The following is a 27,998-nucleotide window of genomic DNA, read 5'->3' on the forward strand; positions in this document are numbered from 1 at the left end:
AGACACAGAACTGATCCCTGCAGGACTCCACTTGTTATGCCCTTCCAGCTTGACTGTGAACTAATGAAAACGACTCTCTGGGAACAGTTTTCTGACCAGCTATGCACCCACCTTATAGTAGCTCCATCTTTCTAGGTTGTGTTTCCCTAGTTTGTTTATGAGACGGTCACGTGAGACAGTATCAAAAGCCTTACTAAAGTCAAGATATACCATGTCTACCGCTTCCCCCCCCCTTGTTACTCTGTCAAAGAAAGCTATTAGGTTCACATTTAGTTTGTTAAACATTATGGAAAATATATCGCTCAGCCATTTTTGCTATTTGACACCCTGCCTTACTAACCTGCAGTACACATACCAATGCAAAACTTTGAACAGCACTACATACTCAGTCAGTGATGCCAACTCTGACAATTTGTGTTTTTCTTAAAACTCCAGCTTCCGAAGTCATGTGATAATGGGAGAATCTCAGCTTTCTTTTTTTCTGTCCCTCGTGGTTGCAGAGAAAAACTTGAAAATTTGACCTATAAAAGACTCAAAATCCAGAAGGAAAATAAAACAAACAAATCCTGACTTTTAGGATTTCATGATTTTTAAGCCAATCTCGTGATTTTGTGGCCTGACTCAAGATTTTTTAGTGCTTGGGGCTATTACAATAGACACTATAATTTATGAAAGCAACACCAAACCCATGTTAATTATCAAAAACACATGAAGGTATGAGCAATATGTGTAGTCAGGATTCAAGGGCACCTTTTTGGTTGTTTTGGATGACAGTGGAGTGGTATGGACTGTGAAGAATGAAAAAGAGGCAGCTGAAATCAAGAAAAAAACTGAGTGGAGTGTAGAATGGATGCTGCATGACTCAGTTGCCTATTTCCTTGCTTTTTACAGTTTTTACTGGTAGTTAGCAACCTTAACTCAAAGTTAAAGAAGTTCTTTGTTTGGGAAATACATAGTGTTATTTTCATGTGCTTTGCTAGTGGACACAAGAACAATGGATTCAGTACAATGTGACTCTATAACTACAGCAATTACAAGGTTGGTATAATATTGGGTGCTGAGCTGTATGCTAAAATCATGTTTAAATCATCTGAAAATGCCTGGAACATAGTTACTTTGTTATTGGAAAGAAAAAAAACAAGGACAGAAATTCAAGCTAAGTAAAAAGCCCAGTGAAGAGATAGATTAATGAACAAAGGTATTAACAGCACTAGTGTACCTATCATGAGTGAATTCAAGTGTGGGGGGGGGGGCAAAAACAATCCCCCCACAACAACCAAAAACTCTACAGGCAGGAAAAACACTAGCTCCTATCAATTAAGATTAAAAGCCAAATTCTCCACATTAAAAGCCAAATGCAAAAGAGTTAGATCCTGCAAACGGATCCACCTGGATTTCTACTGTGCTCTGCAGGGATCTGCCCACATAGGCACATTTGTAGAATCTAGCCCTTATGCAAAGGAATTAGCTTAAATTCCTCCTGGAGGCAATGCCACAAACTTCAGCAGAGTGGGTGCAGAGATGAATTTGGCACATTATGAATAGGAATATTTTCAGGATATGTTCTATAAATGTCAATGAAAAGGTTTCCTTGGACAAATTTTCCCCTGAAGCACCCTTGTCTTCATATGTCTGTAAAATACTGTTATGGGTTGGGCATAACCAGCACTCCATGGAAGAAGCCATTAAGTTCCTTTATGGAACCAGGTAGTTGAAACAATAGGAGCCTTCACCAAAAACATAGGCACATATCATCACCCAAAGCAAAGGAAAATTCAAGGCATGTGTGTGTGGAGGGGTTAGGGAGAGTTGCCAGGTGTCTGGTTTTTGACCAGAACACCCGACTGAAAAGGGACCCTGGCGGCTCCAGTCAGCATTGCTGAACGGGCCATTAAAAGTCTGGTCGGCGATGCAGCAGGTCTAAGGCAGGTTCCATGCAGCTCCCAGAAGCAGCCAGCATGTCCCTGCGACCCCTAGGCATAGAGATGGCCAGGGAGGCTGCGCGCGCTGCCCTGCCCCAAGCACCAGCTCCGCGGCTCCCATTGGCTGGGAACTGCAGCCAATGGGAGCTGCAGGGGTGGCGCCTGCGGGCAATGGCAGCGCATGGAGCCCCCTGGTCACCCCTATGCCTAGGGGCTGCAGGGACATACCAGCCGCTTCTGGGAGCCGGCTGAGCTAAGCGCCGCCCAGCACCTGCACCCCCAACCCCCTCCTGCACCCAAACTCCCTCCCGCACTCCCATCCCCAGCCCTGAGCTCCCTCCTGCACCCTGAACCCCCCTCCTGCACCCGAACCCCCCTCCTGCACCCGAACCCCTTCATCCCCAGCCCTACACCAGAGCCCACAACCCCAGCTGGAGCCCTCACCCCCTCCCACACCCAACCCCCTGCCCCAGTCCTGAGATCCCTCCCGCACCTCAAACCTCTCATCCCCAGTCCCACCCAATAGCCCGCACTGAGCCAGAGCCCTCATCCCCCCGCACCTCAACCTCCTGCCCCAGCCCGGAGCCCCCTCCTGCACCCTGAACCCCTCATTTCTGGCCCCACCCCAGAGCCTGCATCCCCAGCTGGAGCCCTCACCCCCCCCACATTCCAATCTCCTGCCCCAGCCCGGTGAAAATGAGTGAGTGAGCAAGAGTTGGGGAGACTGAAGGAGGGGGGATGGAGTGAGGGGGGCAGAGCCTCAGAGAAGGGGTGGGGCAAGGGCAGGGCAAGGGTGTTTGGTTTTCTGCAATCAGAAAATTGGCAACCCTAAATAAAGACAACCTGTAGGGCCTCAAATTTGGGCTAACCACTGAAGTTGATAAGGGGCAGCAAGGCCAATCACACTGCTCCCAATAAGTAAATAAAATAATTAGTGTTATAAAAGCAAAATATTGTACTATTATTGAGAACTAGAAATGAAACTAAGTAGAAAATAAAATGAACAGTGGTGGTATCACAGTGGTATCACTGGTGATACCCTAGAGATGAATTTATCATACATTGTATGGGATTACTCCCAGTGCATAAAGCTAAGCACGTGTTTATGTCTTTGCAGGATCAGTACCTAAATCAGGTAATTCTGAATGGTATAGACCAATTGATCAGTTGGTTTAAGATATTTCTTGCCCTCACTATTTTCTGACATGTGTCAGCATCATTAAAAAAATTGTATGGTACTTACATGTGGTCAAACTATTTGTTATGAATAATATGCATCATCACCTTTTTCAGTTCACAAACTGGTCCTAATTATCTTCATTATTTGTAAATGTTTCACAGATAATTTAGTTGAAAATTTTCCACCCTGTGGGATGTTCACAAACTCTTTAACTATTCATGCTTTGTTATTTGTATTTTGTTGTTGGTCACCTAAGACACAATCCTAAAATACCGTAAGTCTATGGCATTGTTCCTGCTCCGTGATTGGATGATTGAAACATTTTAAAACAAGAGTATAATGTACAACAATGGTTTTTTGTTACAAATAAGTTACAGGATTTGAGAATATGTTCATTAATATCTGGCAGTTATCTGACTATTCAAATAAAACATGATCCACAGATCATACTGAAAAAAACCTCAGTACTCTTTCCACAAATATTAAGTGATTTTTTTTTTTATTATTCAAACAACTCTAATTTTGCTGGATTCATCTTTCAAAGTGCTCTAATGCACGTTACAGCAATTATAACAACAACATTATATTCTATAATTAAGTTATATATAAGTTATATTCTATAAAACATTTAGATTCCATAGATGGACTCAATGAGAAATTAACAAATGATTTGCCTATCCTCCTTTTACTTCTCCAGTATAGAATGCTAAACCACTTAGATCATCATCTATTACTGAAAACACTTCTGAAATATGCCTGGTCAGATTCTGTTGCATAAATAGAACTGATATGCCTCTCTCACTAGGTCAGAACAAAATCCGCAATGTGTTGCTGGTGTGCTACATGCCACACTTACCAATCAGAGAAGCCAAGAATATTGACTTTGCAACAACTTCAGTAAGCACTCAAAAATTAAGAAATGCCTGAATTAAGGTTGCCCATGCAACTTTCATTACACAATCCTGAGCAGGTCCACCCTGTGTAAAAACTAATATATGATCATGTAATTAAAGACCATAGTTAATACATATGCACAAGGGGGCCAAATTAAAGTTGCATAGGCAACCTTCCATCCCATTGTGGATGGAATCTTAGGGAATTTAGCTGCAAAGCTCTAAGAAGTTTGCGAACTGCAATTTTTCAAAGGTTTATAACTTGCCAAATTTGGGCAAACTTTCATGGGGACCAAAAGGCAAATGCCTGACAAAAAGGCCACACCACTATCAAATTTCAAGTCCCTACCCCAAAGCATGGGAGCATTAGATCTTCTTAAAGAAAAGGTTGCCAGAACTTTTTAACATAGGCAAAGCAATGTATTTTTCCCTAGCCTGGTTCTGAGAAACGCAGAACTTTTTTGGCTGAAATTATTATTATTAATAAATAATAAGCCTGAGGCAGATACCCCACATGGAAAAATTTAGCCTAAACAGTTAATGTTATTAACATCTGAAAACAGTCTTATAATGGGAAGAGTCGGGCAACCTTAACAACAGGCGGCACCAGCAGCTCTGCCTATAAGCAGGTTTGGAAATTGAGGGTGTCCACTTGAAGACCATTTTCGTATTTGAATTTTTATGGGATCATTGGTCAGACATTACATGCAGGCCAGCTAAATTGAATCATGTTGCTAAATTAGTGTCATTGGGTCCAATGCTGCAGTTCTGATTCAGGCAAAACACTCATTGATTAGCTACAGGTTCAGGATGAGTTCGTTTATTTTTGTGAATGTATCACTCATAAATACTCATAGTAAAGTCTGCAGTGTATTATGTATGCACTATTCTAAGCTTTCATATATGCTCTGAGTGCAGTCCACACAAGGTGTGTCTACACTACAATTAAAAACCAGCGGCTGACCCATGGCAGCTGACTCAGGCACAGGGCTCGTGCGCTAAGGGGCTTTTAAATTGCAGTGTAGACATTTGGTCTCGAGCTTGTGCCTGGGCTCTAGGACCCTGCAAGTTGGGAGGTTCCCGGCAATTAAACAGCCCCTTAGCCCAAGCCCAAGTCAGCTGGCACAGGCCAGCCACATGTTTTTAACTGCAGTGCATACATACACTAAGTATATGGGCTGATCCAAATCCCAGTGATATGAATGGGCTTTAGATTAGGCCCTATCAGAACAGTGCTGTAAAGGAGCTGTCACAAAGGTTGTTCTTATAAGTGGCAGTAACTGAATTTGCACTTTCTATTTCCTCGAAAGGCAACCCCCTGCTTCTTCTGCATTGTTAGAAAACTGTTATAAATTAAGAAGTGACCTCAGATGACTAATATATCACGTTCTTTCATTCTCTTCATTTATAGTATTTACAACATCTTCCCATTAACGTTTAGAGTTCTACAATTTCTAATGACCCTTTTATCAGAGCAGCAATAACCAGTAAATCTATTATGGCATTTATTGCTCCATCTGTGATACATAAAAGCCCTGATTTATAACATGTCACATGTCACAATTTCAAGCTATCAGCACTGTAAAACTTCTTCAAATCCAGTTACAACAACAACTGTATGTTTTGATGAAGGTTGCCTTTCTATTTTCATAGAATCAACCTCAAGTGGAATTCAGCCGTAGTCAGCAATAAACTGTATACTTAGATTTGATATGAAACAAATAAGCCAGAGCTCCAAGATATTGACACAGCATGAACCTTCTTAGTTACTCTCACCCTCCCCATTCACCAATCCCATTCTTAGGTTTATTCTGTGGGTGGCACTGCTGAGAAAGCACTTGTATTTGGAAGCATGCTACTTATTGGCCTTGTCTACCCCAGGCTTTTTGCCATAAAAGTTCCACCATTGCTATCACCAGCTCCATTCCACTGATGGTAACAACACTGGAAACTGGAGTGCGCAAAGGGATACTGCAGCTGCCAGGGTGTTTACCAAATGTCCTTTAGACCTGCACTGAGCAGGGTTATATGGTATAGTGGTCAAAGTGCCAGCACCCACCTGCACCTTGCTGCCACCATTACTGCCACTAGTGGGGAGAAACCACTGAGCATGGTGGACATTTTTTGGCAAAAAAACACAGCCATCAAATTCTTCTATCACTGTCAGATATCATCCATGGACATTCTGATTTCCCCAACCACATGAGTCATTATAGATTGCTGGAGATGTCAGGAGGCTCCACAGCTGAGCATACCCTCATTTTGCTCTATATTTCTTTTCTATCAATTGATTTTCTCATCATTCTAAATTTAAGGGAATCTGAAATATTCATCTTCAGAGAATACTGTAGCCCAATTTCACTATGCAATATTTTCACTTTTTAAATAATAATAATAAAAAACACCTAAAAGGACAAAACAAAGCCAGGATATTTGCCTTTTGTTGTTTCTCCCTAGGAAAACCTACACATCATCAGCATTCTCCATGCTCTTTTCAATTGGTTCCCATCTTTTTTGGACTTCTCCTTCCCCTCATCCCCATGTGTTCCCCCAACCAACCACAAAAGGGGTAACCAAGGAAACCAGAAACCATAGCAACCTAAAACAGTACAATTTGTCTCTAAGGAAAGAAACATAAGCATGCAAAATCCCTTTAATGTTTGTATCAAGTTAGTGGCTCCAAATCTTCTTTCCCCTCCCCCCCTTTTGGAAAAAAAATTACATGCTTGAATTCTTTTACAAGGACAACTTTGGTGCTGACAATCCTGTGCAGACATCACGGTAAAATTCACCTTCTGCTCCATTACAGAGGGCCTACCCAAGGCCTTCTTGATGCAGGAAACCTGCATTTTTAGGTCCCCACACACCAGTAAAATAATATTACAGTATTCAATAGTAGTTGAACTATTCTGTCAGACAACTGCCTCTTCCTCCTTCAAATCCCTCCTGAAGACCACCTACAAGCCATCAGCCAAGTAACAATGCTAAGTTGAGCAGCAGCAGAGAAGAGCTCATTTGATTGATCAAACAGAAAAGTTCATATGATACAGAGGCATCAAGTTCACACAGCTTGTCTATGAAACCACATGTTCCTGTTATATCTTCAGCCCCCTTTCCTAGCTCCTCCATTCCATTGTTTGTTACACTAACTTGTTGCAACTTGCTCTCTCTTACCTATCTATCATAGGTACTTACGTGCCCACCCACCCGCCCACCCACAAATCACCATAGTATCGGAGCACCTCTGAATCTTTACCTTTGAAAACCTGGACCTATGTGACTTGCCCAAGGTCAGACAGGAAGCCTGTGGCAAACAGGGACTTGAATGTGGGTCTTCCAGATCACAGGCTAGTGTCCTAAGCCCTGGAGCATTCTTCCTCTTATATAGTAGATTGTAGATTTTCTGGGCCAGGGAGCATGTTTGTACAACATCTAGCACAAACAGGCCCTGGTTGAGATTAGAACCCTTTGGCACTAATTTTTTATTAATTGCTCCAACCCCTCACTATCACTGTTGTAAAAAGTAGGGGCAGATTCAACACTGGTCTATACCAACTTCTGGCAATGTAGATCAGGCAACAAGCCCTCCAGTCATAGTCTGCTGTAAGGAGATCTCAGTGGCCACAGTCTCCCTTCTACCACAGGTCCTTCAGATGGTTACTGCAGTACAAAAAATGGGTGTTGCTTGTGCTGAGAGAAATAGCATGTATGGGAATCCAGACCTTATATAAACATTAAATACTTGATTTCTTAAATGCGTTTCCTTCTTGATAGGTTTTAGAATAACTTTTTCTCTCTCAAGATGAAGAGTCCAGAAGACAAGCTGTTTGACTTATAGCCAAGTTCCAAACTAGAAGGATTACTGGATGTTGTCATGTTTGTAAGAATGACAACAATAGTCATACATTATGCAAATTTATTTTTTTAATTTTGCTGGTGAATGAATCTTGAGTGACTGGTTGTTGAAAAAGAACCCTTGCAATAAGCTATTTTTACAGTATTGTGTCAAACTTTGGTGAGACAATGTCAGGTAAGATCATGCCAACTTCCACATAGTGGTCTCACCTATCCATTTTTTTTATTTTTGGGGGAAGTAGGGGGAGGGGTCCATAGACAGTCTCAGGGGTATGCAAAAACACTGACTATTTTTTGCTCCCAGATAGGCCTCGCACCTGTCTTGTCCAAAGGCCTTGGACAGCAGCACTGCAAGATGAGGTAAGCAAAGCTCACAAACCATAAGAATCAAAGATAAGGCTGAGAAGCCTCACCTTTTGAGTCAACAAGCCACCCAAGGGAAGGCTGACCTTCCAGAATCTCCAGCCATCTTGGGGAGAGGAAGCCATGGTGTGATAAATGATGGGGTAGCTCCCTTTTATGGACACCCAGCCAGCCAGTTAGCTATAAAATCCCTGTTGGTAGCTGTTCTCTACTTGCTTTACCTGTAAAGGGTTTAAAAAATCCATAGGTAAAAGGGAGTGGGCACCTGACCAAAAGAGCCAATGGGAAGGCTGGAACTTTTTAAAATTGGGAAAAAAACTTTCCCTTTTGTCTGTCTGTGGTTGTTCTCTGGAGAGAGGGAACAGAGCAGAGACAGGGCTGGAACTATGCTGTAAAAAGCTTTGGGCCAGGTATGAAAATCATCAGATCGTACCTAGAAACTACTCATTTGAAACCCCAGATATGTAAGTAGATCAGGAAATGTCTAGGAAGACACAGTTAGGTTTATCTCTTATTTCTTTATGGCTTGTGGACTCCTCTGTGCTAACCCCAGGTGCTTTTGTTTTGCTTGTAACCTTTAAGCTGGACCTCAAGAAGCTATCTTGATACTTAATCCCTGTAATTGTTTTTTTTTTAAACCTAGCAAAAAGCCTAAGTTCCAGATGTATTTTCTTTCTTTTTGTTTTTAATAAAATTTACCTTTTTTTTAAGAACAGGATTGGATTTTTGTGTCCCTAAGAGGTTTGTGCATACGTCGTTTAATTAGCTGGTGGCAACAGCTGATTTCCTTTGTTTTCTTTCTCAGTTCGTGTGTGTGTGTGTGTGTGTGTGTGTGTGTGAGAGAGAGAGAGAGAGAGAGAGAGAGAGAGAGGGCTTGGGCTTGAGGGTACCCCACAGGAAGGAATTCCCAAGTGTGCCTTTCTGGGTTCTAAAAAGGGGGGTTGCACTTGAATGGTGGCAGCATCTATCCCTCCAAGGTCAGAGAAAAGCTGTAACCTTGGGAGTTTAATACACGCCTGGAGTGGCCAGTATTAATTTTTAGAATCCTTGAGGGCCCCCACCTTCTGCACTCAAAGTGGCAGGGTGGGGAATCAGCCTTGACACATGGCATCAACAACCAGGCTACACCAGCCTTTGACAAGTCTCTCTCTGAACCCACAGGAGGCCCAAAGCACTGTGCCTACAGAATTTCACTGTCTGGCTCCTTGACTGCAGTTCAGCTCCTTTTCTAAGAGAGTCCAGAAGACTGAGAGCTGAGGGGTTCACAGTTATCTTAAGTATCTTGTTTTAATTTTTTTCTTCATCATCTGGGGGGGATGATCTAAACTTTTTATATTCTTTAACATTAGGGTGTGAAAGTGTGACTGTGTGCATGCAGGTGTGTGTGTACCCCTAAAGCCAATATGGGGAAGGCACCTGAAAGAAAGCTCCCAAGTGTAAACTGGTCCACTCCCGAGGCCCCTCCTTGTGGCCAGGTCTGGGAATTAGTTCTCATCCCATCTGTTTGTGCTGTAGCCCCTCTCTCTCCCCTTATGACTCAATACACTCTCTCTTCATGACTCAGCCCTCCAGCCAGATCACTATACAGTCTCTTCTCCCCACCTCAGGCTATCAAAGTCTCACCAGACAAACTTTCCAGATGCTGCCTCAAACAATCTTTCATTCCACATCTCCAGATCCTGTGCCACTTTCCCAGTGGCTGGTAGAGGAACCCAGGCCCCTATGACTAGCAGTCCAGGTCTGCTCAGTCTTAGAGTCTGTTGCTGTTTCCCTTGGTTCCTTCCTACCTCCACCTTTCTACCTGCTTATCTATCTCAGGTTTCCTGCAGAGATTTCCACTGCTCAGCAGGGCTACTTTACCCTGCTTGGCCTCTTACCAGACTCCCCACTCCAGAGCAGGATCCCAGGTCTTATTCTCCTGCTAGGTTTCCTCCTTGTACCTGGTCATCTCTTTTCCCTCTAGAGAGTGACTACAAACCTCCTCCCTACAGTTCTTTCTGCTCACTTCCTGGTTTATAATCCGATCCCAGCTCAGGTTATTAATATATGGAGATATACCTATTTCACAGAGCTAAAAAGGTCATCAGCCCCCTGCCTTCACTAGCAGGACCAAGTACTGATTTTGCCCCAGATCCCTAAGTGGCCCCCTCAAGGAGGGAATTCACACCCCGGGGTTTAGCAGGCCAATGCTCAAACCACTGAGCTATCCCTCCCCCCTGCCAGTAGGCCCTACCCATCCCTTCATCCGCCAGTAGGCCCTACCCATCCCTTAGGGTTGCCAACCCTCCAGGATTGGCCTGGAGTCTCCTGGAATCAGACTCAATCTCCCACTGAAAATTGAAAGCAATCAGATTTTAATAGGCTGTTTTAAGAAAATGACGTTAGGTCATGTTAGGGGAAAAAAAATCTCCCAGAATAACTTCAGAGTTGGCAACCCTACAATCCCTAACTTCCCCTCCAGGTGCAACATCTAAGGTTAACTGGCCCCTTCTGGCCCACATTAACCTGCTCAGAGCTTGTGTGGGGGTGGACATCCCATCACACCAAGGTTTAAACAGCCCTAAATATGGGTCTCATAAAATTAATCAGAGTGTTTTCAAAAGTGCTAAGAGATTTGAAATTATCATTAAGAATTTCTGGTAGATTAAGATTTGCCAAATTTCTGGTTATCTGAAGTGTTCTGTTAAAGTCTGTATGACACATCTCTGTGGGGGAGGGGACTGGGAGAAGGGGTACTCACCATGCAAGAACTGAAATCTAAGGAGGAAGTTTTATAATTGGCTCTGAGATTGTAGATCAGATATTAGATAATAATTTGGTGTCTGTCTTAAGTTATTTATCTAGCACTGAGTCACAGATCTGATTGACTTTGGTATAGGTCTTTAGTGAGTGTTTATAACTAAATGGACAGCCATTTCCTTAGATTCCTTGTTAGAATTTATACGGATTGACTATTTTGGGTGTGAATTAATCTGATGATGGATTAATCGAATATTGAAACTAACTTATTGATTTGACCCTGATTTGATTTAACTGTTGTATTGCTTTCTTTTTAGTATTATTAACAACAGTTTAGCTTTGGTGATATGTTTTCTGGATTTTTTTGTTTAATAATTTTAATACTAGTTATATAAAGATCCAAAACCACATTTATTTCAATAAGCAATGTCAATCCAGACTCTTGGAAGACCTGGATGGAGATCAGCCAGTAAAAGCCTAATTAGCTCCCACTAATTAGCCTTTGGTCTTCACATTGCAAAACAGATAGCAAAAAAAAAAAAAAAAAAAAGTATGCAGTTGCAAGTAGCCTGCTGTACAGTGCAAATGGGACTCAGTGTATGTTCAGGCATTTAGGATTTTCGGAGTAGCTTGGTAGTAGTGCCTAAATCCTCTGAATGCTTTAGAGCAGAGGTAGTCAATAGGCAGACTGCAGGCTGCCAGAAACTTTTGAACAGACCCCAAAATCTTTTATGCACTTATTATTAATTATTATTATTATTATTGTTGTTATTTTCTCTGAGTCTGGACCTTGACTGTCCCTTGACCAAGAAATTCAGACCTCCACAAAAAATAATTGACTACCCCTGCTCCAGAGGTTGAAAGCTCCCAGAGAGCATGTCTGGGCATGGTTAAGGGGGTGGCTGCCTATTCAAGATTTTCAAAGGCTTTCACAAGGCCCCACATGCTCAGCCAGGTACTGCTGGAATAGTTGTATCAAGGCATTGCTAGATCAAGAGGTGCAAGTTAAGCCCCTGAGGCATCAGCCACTAATTAGTTGCTCTGCACACTACCCACAATCCCAGAAGCTCATTCTAAACAGATGAAAAAAAAACTCCTGCCCCCCAACTCTCAGGAAAGTGAGGGCAGAGGGAGAGTGTGCAAGTAGCTTTCACAGGTCTTTTGAGCTAAGGCTCGGTTGGAAGAAGGGATAGATTAGCCAGGGACAATACAGGGAGGGGTAAGGATGGCTGAGGGAGGATGCTTTTGGGGTTTGGCAATTCTAGGGAAGGGTTACATCAGCCACTGGTTTCAGCAGAGCACCTGACAGTCTTAAGGTCACATAGATTGAGGCAAGTGAGGGAAAAAACAGGGAGGGCAACAATTGCACTGACACAGAGACAAAGGAGATGCCCATAGGCTCCACATTGAGTCTATGAGCCAAAGAGGCCTACCTGGAGCTCAGTGTGGCATAGGTAGTCTCTCATTACAGGCTCAGTACTGCATACTGACCTCATCAGGTCACCTAGGGGCTGAGCTGAGATGTGACCTGAAGAGGGTGTCATATAGGAGCTATGTTAGTTCTCATCAAGATCAGCAGCACCCTGAGCTTACTAGCTGTTGGGTCTTCAGATTATACTGAACCCCACTGGCATTACCCAAGCTTCCTTCCACTATATACTGCTTGGAGGATTTCTCTAATTCCATGGTGGGGAGGGATATATAATGTCTACCTTCTTCTATGAAGAGGGAAAGACATAGCTTGAAGTCACACAGAGAGTTTGTGAGAGAGATTACTTCAATTCGTGCTGGGCAGAGTGAATGGCACCTATACACCTTTTGAGGACAGTTCTGCCACAGACTCAATTAACATAGAATCATAGAATCTCAGGGTTGGAAGGGACCTCAGGAGGTCATCTAGTCCAACCCCCTGCTCAAAGCAGGACTAATCCCCAACTAAATCATCCCAGCCAGGGCTTTGTCAAGCCTGACCTTAAAAACCTCTAAGGAAAGAGATTCCACCACCTAACTAGGTAACCCATTCCAGTGCTTCACCACCCTCCTAGTGAAAAAGTTTTTCCTAATATCCAACCTAAACCTCCCCCACTGCAACTTAAGACCATTACTCCTTGTTCTGTCATCTGCTACCACTGAGAACAGTCTAGATCCATCCTCTTTGGACCCCCCCTTTCAGGTAGTTGAAAGCAACTATTAAATCCCCCCTCATTCTTCTCTTCTGCAGACTAAATAACCCCAGTTCCCTCAGCCTCTTCTCATAAGTCATGTGCTCCAGCTCCCTAATCATTTTTGTTGCCCTCTGCTGGACTCTTTCCAATTTTCCCACATCCTTCTTGTAGTGTAGGCCCAAAACTGGACACAGTACTCCAGATGAGGCCTCACCAATGCCAAATAGAGGGGAATGCTCACATCCCTCGATCTGCTGGCAATGCCCCTACTTATACAGCCCAAAATGCCATTAGCCTTTTTGGCAACAAGGGCACACTGTTGACTCATATCCAGCTTCTCGTCCACTGTAACCCCTAGGTCCTTTTCTGCAGAACTGCTGCCTAGCCACTCGGTCCCTAGTCTGTAGCAGTGCATGGGATTCTTCCGTCCTAAGTGCAGGACTCTGCACTTGTCCTTGTTGAACCTCATCAGATTTCTTTTGGTCCAATCCTCTAATTTGTCTAGGTCCCTCTGTATCCTATCCCTACCCTCCAGTGTATCTACCACTCCTCCCAGTTTAGTGTCATCTGCAAACTTGCTGAGGGTGCAATCCACGGCATCCTCCAGATCATTAATGAAGATATTGAACAAAACCGGTCCCAGGACCAACCCTTGGGGCACTCCGCTTGATACCGGCTGCCAACTAGACATGGAGCCATTGATCACTACCCGTTGAGCCCGATGATCTAGCCAGCTTTCTATCCACCTTATAGTCCATTCATCCAGCCCATACTTCTTTAACTTGCTGGCAAGAATACTGTGGGAGACCATATCAAAAGCTTTGCTAAAGTCAAGGAATAACACATCCACTGCTTTCCCCTTATCCACAGAGCCAGTTATCTCATCATAGAAGGCAATTAGGTTAGTCAGGCATGACTTGCCCTTGGTGAATCCATGCTGACTGTTCCTGATCACTTTCCTCTCCTCTGAGTGCTTCAGAATTGACTCCTTGAGGACCTGCTCCATGATTTTTCCAGGGACTGAAGTAAGGCTGACTGGCCTATAGTTCCCCGGATCCTCCTTCTTCCCTTTTTTAAAGATGGGCACTACATTAGCCTTTTTCCAGTCATCTGGGACCTCCCCCGATCGCCATGAGTTTTCAAAGATAATGGCCAATGGCTCTGCAATCACATCCGCCAACTCCTTTAGCCCCCTCGGATGCAGTGCAGTGCATCCCACCCCATGGACTTGTGCTCATCCAGCTTTTCTAAATGGTCTCTCTCTCTCACACACACACACACCCAATCAGCTACAATTTACATAAGCAATAGCCAGATTTCCTTGATCTTACAAAGATGTCTGTGTACTAGACAGGACATGTTTGCCTGCGCTGTTTGAGAATAGTCATTGATTTGGATTCATCCTGGGTGAGTTGAAAAAACAAATGCTATAAACTCCATCCAAATCCAGACAAGAACATTTACCTACAGGACAGTGGTGTAATCCTCATTTTAATAGCACATCTCCTTCCTTCTTCCAGGAGAGCAAGAGTGCTCCATTAGAACATGGCTCCTGACCCTCCTAATGATTCCTCAAACGAGGGCACACCCTTGGCATAACAGCATTAGGCGCAGCAGAATGGTGACAGAAAAGGCATTTGTCATTCTCATCCTGAGATTCTGGTGTGTGTATCAAACTGGTGGCATATTATAATATGCATCCTCCTAATGACCGCAGGCCGTTTCTGACAGAAAAATGTTCCTTGGTGAAGGATTTGGCCTACCTTATAACATCCTCTTCCAGCTGGATGGAGGCTGATGCCTGCAGAGCCAGCTCCCCCACTGGGGAAATCCTGTCTGAGGCCCTCTCACAGAATCCAGACACGGAAGTCTCCAGTCCAATTAATTGCTGTGGGTTTTATTTCAAGCCTTCTTGACAAAAACAGGATCAAAACTTCTCATCGTTTCCCCAGAAAGGCTGTACAGTTTAGTTCCTTTCCCCCAAGTCTGTCCCACATCCCAAGAGTTCATCAACCCAAAAGTTCCTGGCTCTGACCTCAGAGCCCTTTGATAACAGGACTTTCCCCACTCTCCTCTCTGTTTTTTGGAGATGTTCCACCCTCTGGCAGGTATTGCAGTCCCCCTTCCCCGGTTTCCTGTTCCTCCTTTTATGAGGCTCAGACAATTAAGTTGCTGGTCTTTTCAGCCAGTCAGCCAGCCAGATGAAGGCCTCTGACCCCAGAGGAATACTATCTCTTATCCCTTCACACACTTCCTTTTCTTTAACATGCCTGAATTTGTTCCTTCTAGCCCTTACTTACTCAGAATTACTCAGATATAATTTTTCATGGGCTATCTGATACTGCATGTGGACAGGGAGGAGTGATCAGCTCAGGTACAGATAGCAGTCAGACCATTCATAAACAGAACTGGGTTTGGGTGTGGGGGGGTTTGAATCACAGGCTTTGGGTTTCTCTCCACAAGCAGAACCAGGTGGAATGTTTCACATACATAGGGCTCAATTGTGTCTTTAAGGAAGCCAGGAGCTCCTGGAGGTTTTGTGCTTGAGGTGGGAAGTGTGAGAATTATAATTAGTTCTTTGTGTCGCTCACAAATGCCTTTGCCACACTACCATTGGCATAGTTTCTTACCCACTTGTTTGTTTACTAATTTATCTAATCAGTTCATCCCAAACACAGCTTATATTAGAGATGTGCAGACAGTACACACACAGCATCATTCCAGGGCTGGCGCCTAAGGCGGCATGATTTGGGGGGCGGCATTTGGCCGCCCTCGGCGGAAATTCGGCGGCGGGGGGGTCCTTCCGCTCCGGGTCTTTGGCGAAAATTCGGTGGCGGGTCCTTCACTCGCTCCGGGACCCGCCGCCGAAGTGCCCCGAAGACGCGGAGCGGAAGGACCCCCGCCGCCGAATGCTCAGAGGAGGAGCACTACTGCCTAGGGCGGCAAAAACCCTGGCGCTGCTCCTGCACTATTCCCATCCCATGATGCCCCTTCAGCAGCCATAATTCTAGAGCTGGAAGAGGTAGCAATAAAGTAAGTTCATAAATTGGAAGCTAAAAGGGGTGAGAATGGTGGGAGCATAATGGAGAAGGGAGGTTGAGTGTGGGGGCCTCATGGAGAGAGAATGAGTGATGGGAGCTCCTGGAAGAGGAGGGGGTCAAAAGGGATTGGAAAAAATTATGCCTCCCCTTCTTATATTTGCTCTAAAATATGTCAGCCTGGCACTGATCCCACATTTCACTTATGATGATGTGCTCACCATGAGTAAAACAGCAACCTCTATAGAAGCCAAGATATAATATATTGCGGAATGCTTTACAATCTCTTGTTATGATGAGATTCCATTAGTGCTTTTTTTTTTTTTTTTAATGCCAGTGGCTGAGACTTCATAGCACTTGATTAGGACAGTATAATTATTGCAGTGCCCAGTAGTGCCTCAGTAGCTAAGAATCTATCAGCCTTGCCATTAAAAATTCCATTTCTCCCTGGTTCAGAACTCAGCTCCTTCAAGTCGCATGACTAGGCAGCACTCCGGCTCCTGAGCATTATTTGTGTTTTTAACTAAAATGTGTTGAAATTAGTTCAGCTGTATCTGACTAAGAGAGAAATGAAAAGCTGGGAAGCATGGAGGGTGCTTCCAGATACTTTCTGCTTTTGGGGCAGCCCTGGAACAAAAATGGCTATGGTTTGAAAATAAAAACATTTCTTTAGTCACATTAGGAATTGGGGGGGGGTGCAAATCAACAAGACTGTAGAAGAGCCCGACGCTGCTCCCCTTGCTCCTGAGCCCCTTTGAACCCAAACAAGATTGAACCCAATGGTGCACACACTTTTCATATTGGGGCAGATTCTTTACCCCTCCTGAGCTCGCTCAGACACAGGATATGCCTATATTGCCATCAGAGGTGTGACTGAAGCACATGTAGACATACCAAAGTAGCGTTGCTCTAGCTAACTTAAATAACCATAGCAATGATGCTGTGGCAGCATGAGCTGTACAACCTCATCCAGCACCCTGGGTATGCACTCCAGCAGCTATCCTGTGCTGCCACAGCTTCACTACTGTAGTTATTTAAGCTAGGTAGATCAAGACTAGCTTGGGTATGTTGACAGGTGCTGCTGTCACCATGCCCACATGCGCCAAGAGGTCACTGGTAGCCACTTGTGGCTTCCTGATCCTTAGCCATCTAGCCCCAGGGGAAGTTAAAGCTGGATCCCTCATGCGCTGCATGCCAGTGGAGGAACAAGCATAGTGGAGCTCCTCTCCTTGTCCCCTCATGGAGGCAGGGGGTACAGCTCATGCAGGAGATGACAGAGCAGTACCTACCTGGAAAGAATGCTCTACTGGCAAGTTCTGGATGCTTTCACTCCTCTCTGTGTTTGTACCTAAGCCGCATAAACTAGACTTATCAGACCAAAGATTCTGGCCTATTGTTTTTAGTATGCATTGGATTCATACTTATGTATCCATGGGTGAGCTGCATTCAGTAGGACAGAGAAGCAGTATTTGGCCACAGATCCATCATGTGGATACTTCTCAAAACCTCACTGATTTTGGTAAGATTAATATAGTAATGATGCTCTGTAGAGATGTGCCTAAACTAGAGCCACTAATCTGAAGCTCCCAACAGGAGAATCATAGGCCCGGTCTACACTTAAAAATTAGATCAACCTAGCTGCATTGCTCAGGGTTGTGAAAAATTTTGCACCCTGAGTGCTGTAGTTACGTTGACCTAACCCCTAGTGTAGATGTGGCTAGGCTGACAGAAGAATTCTTAGCTACCACCTCTCAGAGAGATGGATTAACTATATAGATGGAAAAACACCTGCTGTCAATGTAGGAAGTTTCTACGCTATGGTGCTACAGCAGTACAGCTGCAATGCCATAGCTGTGCTGCTGTAGCAATTGTGGAGTAGATATGGGCATAGAAATGTAGGGCTGGAAGGGACCTCAAGAGGTCATCTAGTCCACCCCCCTGTACTGAGGTAGGCCACATATACCTAGATCACCCCTGACAGGGGTTTGTCTAACCTGTTCTTAAACTCTTCCAGTGATGGGGATTCCACAACATTCTTTGGAAATCTATTGCAGGGATTCAGGGATTTCAATAAATAAGCAAGATCCAACCCCCCTGTTTATGGTTTGGCAACCCCATCTGACAATATTTCCTGTACCAGCCACCCTCATTTTTGCCTTTGTCTTTTTGAAGTAGTGATACAGGCTAAAACCAGACCAACTTAACTAAAACTCCCTTGAGGATTCTGATGAAATGGGACCCATTTCCAAACCAACCCTGTTTTTTCAGTCTCTGTCAACTTTTTGCTGAGATTCTGTGTAGCAGAAACAGTCCATGGAAGGAACCCATTGCTCGTTTTAAATAAAACAAATCCTCCCAAGGATGTCTTTGGCACTTGCATCTTCCTGAAGACCCTTCCCACAAGCTAATGCACCCAGTTTAAGGTATCAATTCTGCTACCAGTGGATGTGTCTAACTCCCTTTAATATTAGTGGGTGCCATGTGTGTGCAATGAGAAAAGAACAGAATGCTAAATATGGAAATCCAAGGCCTAATCTTTGAGGGAACTATCTGCAAAAAAATGATTCAAGGAGGAGTCTTACAAGTCCTGCAGAGAGAGGGAGCAAGAGCTGTGAATGGATTCAAGCATTATGAAAGACTCTGTTTTGCAGGTCACTGACTGTCTAAGGGGATTTCTAAAGGGATGTGCAGCCCTTCACTACTAAGTTAACACTCATTTAAATCTGACACCAGTGAACCAAAGTTATTTCTGTGTCACTTGACTGGTAGTCTCAGCCCAGTACCTAATGACCATTGGATCAGGTCCTGACACCAGTAGGAGACTTTCCATTGACTTCAGCGAGTGGTGGATCAGTGCCCTGTTGCATACACATGCACTTCAGCAAAATCCATATAATAATGAACTCTAATTGAGAGCCTTTCTAGCAGCTTCAGCAGAGAAGATAAGGATTTGAATGAGCATGGAGATTGTCCTCATCACTATTAGAAGTGGTCCCTCAAGAAAAGGGCTGAGGAAAACTGGAGAGGCAGCACAGGACAGCTTGCATTCCTGTTGCTAGTTCTTAGCATTGTCGGAGAAAAACACAGTCCTCACTTTTTGTTTGGGTACAGAGTCTGATGTTCTCTATCTGTTCAGTTACTCAGAAGTTACTTTGCAAAACAGAATCCAGAGTCTTTCTTAGGTAAAGAATATTTCCTGAGAGTATAGTTAAAACAAAAGCTGATCCAGGAGGCATCATAGTCATAAACATACAATAGAGGGGAAATACTTACAAACCCTTACATAGTTTGACTATCACCTTTCTACCATTATTGCTTGCAGTCTTGTTGTAGCTGTGTTGGTCCCAGGATATTACAGAGACAAGCTAGGTGATAGAGAGATGAGAGCTGAAGAAGAGATCTGTGTAGCTCAAAAGCTTGTCTCTTCCACCAACAGGAGTTGGTCCAATAAAAGATATCACCTCACCCACCTTGTCTCTGTGTCACCTATCTAGATGTTTATAGTGAGCCTATCATTGTGGTTTCTCAGCATGGGAGTTGCATGGCTAACAACTTTTGCAATATCTAATACCTGCTTCTCCTCCCATTTATACCAGTTTTACACTGTAACTTCCCTGATTTACATGGATTAATTCCTGCTTAACACTAGCAAAAGTGAAAGAAGAATCAACCCCCTAGGGGTTAGATCTCATGATGAGTGTTCTACAGAAGACAGAGCACAAACATCCACCATGTGCTCATCAATTACTATGCTGTTGTAAAACTGGTTTAATGAGACCAAGAGGAACATTCATGTTTCATACGTCAACAAACTATTTCATGTTTAAACAGCAATGTTCTTCTCTGGATTGTTAAACACGTATTACAACAGGATGCAACATGGTTTGCGGTCTCTGACACTCACCGCCCAGGCTGCTGGTGTCGCAAAAATGATATTGGCAAGATGGCTACTGCCAGAGCCAAACTCCCAAATGACAATTTGTAATCTTTATTTTCAAGCCAAATTCAGTTTAGGCATGGTTGTCACCTTCAGGCTACTGTGGAGAGCAAAAGATCCCAGAGTGATTCTCTTGAATAGTCATTTCTGCCAACTGTCAAGCTATGTCTCAGAGTAAGGAATTGATTCCAGGAGTGAGGCACTGATTCTGCAGTAATGAGCTATGAAGGTGCTTCTCCTAAATGGGACTGGGATTAAGTCCATGTCCCAGAGATAATGATTATATATTCTGCTTGTTCTGTCAAATGTCAAGGTTAATCCTGCTGCTTATTGTAAATTCAGCAGTTCCATTTTAATTCTCAGCACAATACTGCTTGCTTTACGAAGTCATGGTCAGACATACAGAAAATCTATCCTGTGATCTGTAACCTCTAAAATGAAATATCACACCAATGTCTGCTAGGAGCTTTCTGTAACAGAGGTTTGGCTCCTGCAGCCCTGACTAAAGGGGATAAGGAGGGCTGCAGCTCAAGCCTATATTTCATACGTGGGCAAACTACGGTCCACGGGCCACATCCGGCCCGCGGGACTGTCCTGCCCGGCCTCCGAGCTCCCAGCTGGGAAGCCTAGTCCCCAGCCCCTCCCACACTGTCCTGCTGCCCCTGTAGCCACGCTGCCGTGCAGGCAGCGCTCTGGCCTGCCGCTCCTGCTGGACAGCAAGGGGAGCGCAGCTGGCTCTGGCCAGGTGTCGCGGCTGCGAGCTCCTGCTGCTGGTAAGGGGGCAGGGAGCATGGGGGTTGGTTAAGGGAGTGGGGGGAAGTCAAGGAGGAGGGGGCAGTTGTATGGGGTGGAGGTTCTGGGGGGGGCGGTCAGGGGATGGGGAACAGGAAGGGTTGGGAGTGAGAATCCCGTGGGGTCTGTCAGGGGGCAGGGATGTGGATAGGAGTTGGGAGGGCAGTCAGGGGACAGGGAGCAGGGGGGTTGGATAGGGAGCGGTGGTTCCGGGAAGGCAGTTAGGGGCGGGGGTCCCGGGAGGGGGTGGTCAGGGGACGAGGAGCAGAGGGCAGTTGGATAGGGGGTGGGAGTCCTGGGGGGCTGTCAGGTGGTGGGGGTGTGGATAGGGGTCGGGGCAGTCAGGGGACAGGGAGCAGGGGGGTTGGATAGGGAGCGGGGGTCCCGGGAGGGGGCGGTCAGGGGCCAAGGAGTGGGAGGGTTGGATGGGTTGGGGATTCTGTGGGGGGTAGTCAGGGGGCAGGAAGTGGGAGGGGGCAGATATGGGGTGGGGGCCAGGCTGTTTAGGGAGGCACACCCTTCCCTACCCAGCCCTCCATACAGGTTTGCAACCCCAATGTGGCCCTCGGGCCAAAAAGTTTGCCCACCCCTGCTATATATTGTAACGTAGAAAATATCCCATTTTCAGCATCTGTCACCTGGCACATTTGGGGCATCAGTCTGATTCTTCCGGTGTTAATTTTCCTTGCCCAAGAGCAAGTGCCCACAGTTCTTTCATTTTTTGCCTCCTGCCTCTGTTCCGACAAGGAAATCCTATTGAGTGTTTCTTCCCGCACTGCTGCTCTGGCTTGTCACAGTGCCAGTGGGAGGCACTCACAAAAGAAGCAGCTTTAGAGAAAATGTGCTGCTCCTGTTGCACATTTTGAACCTGAATACATTTCAAGGCTCAGTGTGTCTTGGAAAAAAGAAATTCCCTTTCATTTTTTCCTCCCATTGCTGCTCCAACAGGCAGTGATATTTATCTGGGTAGAATCACCTGCAGGAAGCAAAGCTGAAAGGCTTTTAATATTCCTGTTTATAAAATTACAAATGGTAGCATGGTGTTTCTTTGGGCTCAGGAGGAGAATGGGTACTGGTGAAATTTCAGCTTCAGCTGATCCTGTGGCACAAGGATTAGCCAACCCACTGTTTTTACACATTTCATTTGTGTGTGTGTGTGTGTGTGTGTGTGTGTGTGTGTGTGTGTATTATCCCTAAGAGAACTCTCTTGCCATGTGATATCATCCCCACTGCAGTCAGCAGAAATGCGTGAGCCCCAATTTAAAAGGAAAGGGGCTGCTGGGGGTGCATTTTATAAGTGTGGTCCTTGCCTCTACAATTTGCCCCTCCACATTACTGGTCTGCCAGAACCCAGATTTGTCTGCAAAGCTCATCTATTGTCCTAGGCATTTGGGAGTTGAGTGATTTAAGAGCTACTATGTGTAAATGTAGAGGGGATTTTTATTATTCAGACAAGCAAATAAAATACATTGCATGGGTCACTTGCTACCTATGTTGTGAATGTTTCATTTTGTACTGGCTAGTTCTAACAGCGTACAGTGCTTAGAGGCCGTGAGAGGCACTTAGTAAGTCAAAATAAATAACCATAAGTAAACACAATGGACCAAATTTCCTTCTCATGAAAGAAAGCCCAATTCTGCTGAAGTCAGTGAGGCTATATCTACTTATGGAAGTGGTGAATTTGTCCATTAGCCCCAGTTGTAGGAACACTTGACCTAAGTCCAGAAAGGAAGAAGTTATGATTATTAATATTACTAGAATTAGGACTAGATTCATAAAGGGATTTAGGTACCTAACTGTCACTTTAGGCACCTGAGTCCAACATTTAGACACCACTAGTATTCACAACCCCCCCGCTTAGCTGCTGCCTAACCCTGTAGGTGCCTAAACTCACTCCACACCTACATGGTCACTATAAAAGTTCCCTAAGCACCTATGTTTCTGCCCCTGGACATGTGCACTTCTCCCGCACGTTAGGCATCCAGATGCCCAAGCCCCAGTGCGATGCATAAAGCAGGAGAACTCCTGTTTCACTGGTGGTGTCTGATTCAATAGGCATGCTCAGAGGCCACTTACCAGAATGACTCCCATTCAGAATCTGGCCAGAAGAGGAGCCGCCGCCACCCAGCTTATAATTTTTAGTCCACTGGTTAGGACACTCACTGGGAGGTGAGAACCCCAAGTTCAATTCTTCACTCTGTCTGAAAGGGAGAAAGGATTCAAATGGGGAGAGGCCTCCCTTCTCTCAGGTGAACACTTCAACCACTAGGCTATGAGATATTCTGAAGTGGGCCTTTCTCCATCTCTGTGTATAACTAATTAAAGAATCATTGGACCAGGACAATGCACATTTCATCCCAAAGGATCCTAAATCACTTCACAAACTTTATATAAACAACAGCACTGAAATACAGACATCTCTGGAATGGAGGGTGAATGCCAGCTGGCATATATTGATCATGAAAGAATAAGGAAAGGGGATATTTTTGGCTAAGGACACCAAAACAAACCCCTTCTCACAAAAAGTGTGTCAGTATCTTTAAAGTGCTCTTTTAATCTGAAAAGTGACTGTGGATACATGGTATCTTCTTAGTCAACAGACCTGCTCCCGGGACGTGACTCACAGCTGATGAGTTTAGTGATTACATAAGTTTTTGCTGCTTTTTATTCCTGCTAACTTGGAAGAAATTGCACAGCCAAGAAAGTGTGAGCTGACTTATATTCTGGCTTCTGCATCATCTATAGAATTGTAAATTTCCGCTGCACAATATTTAGTGTTGATGATGGGTGAGCCAGAAAAAGCCCAGTGTGCCTTTCACATCTGATCCTAGACTGAATTTGCAGGCCTGGCCATTAGAAAATACACATTTGTACTTGTTGTCAGAACAAATTTGCTATGGAATCAATGAGAGACAATAAATGCCACACGCCACATTGCCCTGTGGAGTAACTTTACGGAATAGAACTTGAAGAGCAGGCAGGACCTCACCTCTGCAGGTATCATTCAAAATACCCTCAGACAGTGCACTCTGTGATACTCCATTTTGTCTCTCTGAGAAGAATAAAAGGTTTAGCTGACCCTCAAAGATTTGAATCTGTAAACCTGACACTTAGACCACTGAGTTATCCCCCTGAAAGGGACATGGAAGCCTATCCAATGGTTTGTGCCTCAATACTGTCCATTTTTCTGTTTTCAGCCTTCTTGATTATCTTGTCCTAGCTAAGCAGCACTAATTACACTATCTATCTCAGGTACTTATGTGGTCTCCATAATCTTCACAATACCCCCGTGAGATAGGAAGTACTATTATCCCCATTTTACAGATGGGGAACTAAGGCACAGCAAAGCTTAAGTGTCTTATGTAAGGTCACAGAGGAAGTCTGCGATAGAATAAGGATTTGACCTACTGTCTCCTAAGTTGTAGGATAGTGCCCTCACCATCTAGCCCTTAGGAGGTGCCATTTATTAGAAAATTAATAATGATCTGTAAAGAAAAAGATAAGGGCTATACAGGGACCCTAGAAGTCTAAAGGCAAGAGGAGAGGGAATGTTTATGAGTTAAGTGCTAGTAAGGCAAGGGACGTCATCAGAGGGGACAGGCAGAAACTCTGTAACTGGTAAGCTGGAGCCAGGCCTGAAAATTAGCTTGTCAGAAAACAATGTTAAAATATATGGAGTACATGAGCTGTGAACTATTAGCCCACCATTAATGGAAGGCGAGCAGATATTAATGAGATGTCAGTGTTTAAAACCAATAGTGTACTCAGTGTTATACAGACAGAGAGAAAGACAGTCCCTTTCTTGAGGGTCTTATAGTCAATGCTAGTCAGATACAAAATGTAACAAGTGATCAGAAAATTAACTAAATACAGAAGAGTACAGCAGTTTCCCTTCCCCTCCACCCTTGGCTTCATGGCTTTGCTACAGTATATACATAAAAAAGGCAGGAAACTTATGCTTACTAGTTTAACAGCTATACAGGTAAGGGGAAGCGTAGTTATATAGAACAGAAATTGGTAAGGAATATAAATGCTCATGCTTCAGGGTATAAGCCAACTACTACAAAAAGGTAATTCCATAATTGTCCATCACAGGGTTCCTTGCACCTTCCTGTGAAGTATGTGGTATTGGTCATTGTCCTAGAAAGGGTACCAGATTAGATAAACCACTGGTTTGAACCAATATGGCAATTCCTATATTAGCATTCCAGTGAAAGATAGTGACTGACTATCGAAAAAAACATATGAAGGATCGTATTCTTGACTTAACAAGCTTTACAGACTCTCCACCACTCAAGAGGTGTACCTGATCATTCCAAAGGACTCCAGTCCAGACTGCCTTGATTCGGTAGGCCTGAGAAGTTCCCCTGGCTAGACCAATCTGGAGAAGTAAAGGAAGTAAGACCTGACCAAAACAAGGTTAGATAAGACCAAGATATGAAGGACAGAGGATCCACAGGATATTATTGGCCACCATACATAATATGCCTGATATTAGAGCAAATGCTGGCTACAAAAAAAATGCCAAGCTGATCAAAGAGATTAAGTATAAATTAACTCATCAAGTAACATATGTCTCACCTAGGGAAAGGTTTTGCTTTCAGCTAAAAACTGTATAAGCCACTCAGACCACTGAAGAGCTGTATAGACACTCATCAATTTACAGCCTCGAGTAATTGTTAGAGCTGATTAAATAACTTATACACCTCTACCCCGATATAACGCTGTCCGTGGGAGCCAAAAAATCTTACCACGTTATAGGTAAAACTGCGTTATATCGAACTTGCTTTGATCCGCCGGAGTGCACGGCCCCCCCCCTCCCCCCGAGCGCTGCTTTACCACGTTATATCCAAATTTGTGTTATATCGGGTCGCGTTATATCGGGGTCGAGGTGTACCTTGAAATGCACACATTTTAGTCTCTATAATCACATGTATGGTATTCTGAGTTGGCTGTGTTTACACATATGCATACCCAGTTGTTTATATCATAATTTAAAATTACCTTTGCAGAGCTGATTCATTGTTTCCACCTGTGAGGAAATCCTTTGCAGACACACAGTGTGCTGAACTAGTTTGTCTTTGTTGAAATGGTGTGGATTAGTTATTTCTGATTTTATTTCATTTACCCCATTTAGTAAATGTCACAGCAGTGTACTCTCATGTGGCAGAGTCCAGAATTTCTGTCACAGCACAAAATATGGGGATAGAAGACTTTCATACTTAGTTAAAAGCAGTTTTTCTTTGTTCAATTTAAATGGAGATGACGATTAACTTGACCTACTTTTTAGCATTTAATACAAAATGGGCCAGCGCCTCAGCTGGGCCAGTGTTCCACTCAGTGCAGCTGAGGGGAGGGGGAGGCAAGAGTAGCTTTAAGCCTCGTTTGCACTACCCTGATTCCCAAGGCTGGTGGGGACTGGATCCCCAGTGTAACTTAGAGCAGCTCCCAAACTGCTCTACACATAAACATGCACCAATTTAACCAAAATTGTAATTTTTAAACCAAAAGAGTTGAAGTGGTACAGCTGTGTGTTTGGACATTCCTATCCAGAACTATCCATTGTAGGGTTTCTAATCTATCAAGCTAAAATGATGTAAGGCAGGTTTAAACGATGTAAGTGTATCCACTTTGCATCACTGTAACTGATTTAAATTAAATCAATTCAATTTAAATTCAAGCCCTAAATTCTGCTAGCTGGTAAAGTCCCCTAAGGTCCTTTACACTGGGCAGAGATCACTGGAGTGCAACATGCTCTGGTCATACTCCTCCCATTGCTGACACACCCCTTGCACTGAGGGGTCTAGGAGGTGGTAGCACAGAGATGACTGCTGGCCCTGATTCCCTTGCCCTAGGGTAGCACTCAGTTGCCCCATTAGGGCAGCTTTCTGGCCCCTTTGTTCCTCCAAAGTCATGCAAAGGAGCTGGAACAGGGACCAGAACCTAACCCAATATTTTAATAGATCAGGGTAATTTTAATCTAAACTTCAGGACAACTCCTAATGATTCCCTGAAGTATAACATCATAACCCATTATTAGTTGAGCCTCTTGAAGTTATTTCCTTCCTATATTTCCTTCCAGATGTCAGACTGGATTTTTTTTTTCTGCTGAGAGCACTATTTTTAAAACCAAAGAATTGAATGACATTAAGATAGTAGGTGTTGTACTGTACAGCATGTTATATAATGGGGTATTTATAACAGATCTTATACAGCCAGTTTATAACCAGGAGTAATAGTACCATTTTGCCATTCAATCTGCTTAGGGATGCTGCAATAAATTCAGAGCAGACATTGATTTGCTGCGGCTGGTGTATGATGGGAAAGTTTTGTGCATTTTTACTTTTATAGTTTTCATAACTCTTTTATCCATTCCTCTGAAGAGAAGTAGTAATAATATGAGAATAGGATTGCGTGATAATGAACCCATATTTGCCTATCTATGCAGATCTCCAGTCATCTCCTAGATGCCATCTTAAGTCCAGGAACTCTTTCTGGTCAGCAGCCTGTCATCAAAAGACAAGTGGTGGATTCTGTGGGAAAACAGAGGGGTCAAGAATCAGGACCTGATTATGGATCCTACAGTCCAACCAGCTGACTTTCCCACATTATGTAAGATAAGAATCACAGCAAATTGCATCAGAATCTCACATAGGCATTGCAGTTACCTACTCACAATGGCAAATGAAGGACAGCCTGCTATGTGAATGTGGAGAAGACATCCAAACCATGGAACATCTAGTGAACTGCTGCCCTCTAAAATCCTTCTCCAGGGAGACAGCCTTGATTCATTCCATGTCACCAAAAGCCATAGAGGAGATAACAAACTTGGACATTGACTTTTAATGTTGCTTTTCAAGTTGCCATACAAAAAAGAAGGAAAAAACTCTAATATTATGAGCCTTGCCAACCCCAAACATTCAAATATCATGAGTCAAGCTCAAAAAGTCATGGGATTTTACAAAAATAATTAATTTTGAGTTCTTTTTATTTGCTTTCCAGTATTTGAGCCTTTAGGGTGCACACCAGTCAGATTTTCAAGCTTCTCTTTGCCACCTTAAGGGCTAAAAACTTATACTTTTTTTTTTAAAGTTGATATTCTCATGTAATCACA

The sequence above is a fragment of the Malaclemys terrapin genome, chromosome 2 (genome assembly GCF_027887155.1).
Source record: "Malaclemys terrapin pileata isolate rMalTer1 chromosome 2, rMalTer1.hap1, whole genome shotgun sequence".
Taxonomy (NCBI): Eukaryota; Metazoa; Chordata; order Testudines; family Emydidae; genus Malaclemys; species Malaclemys terrapin.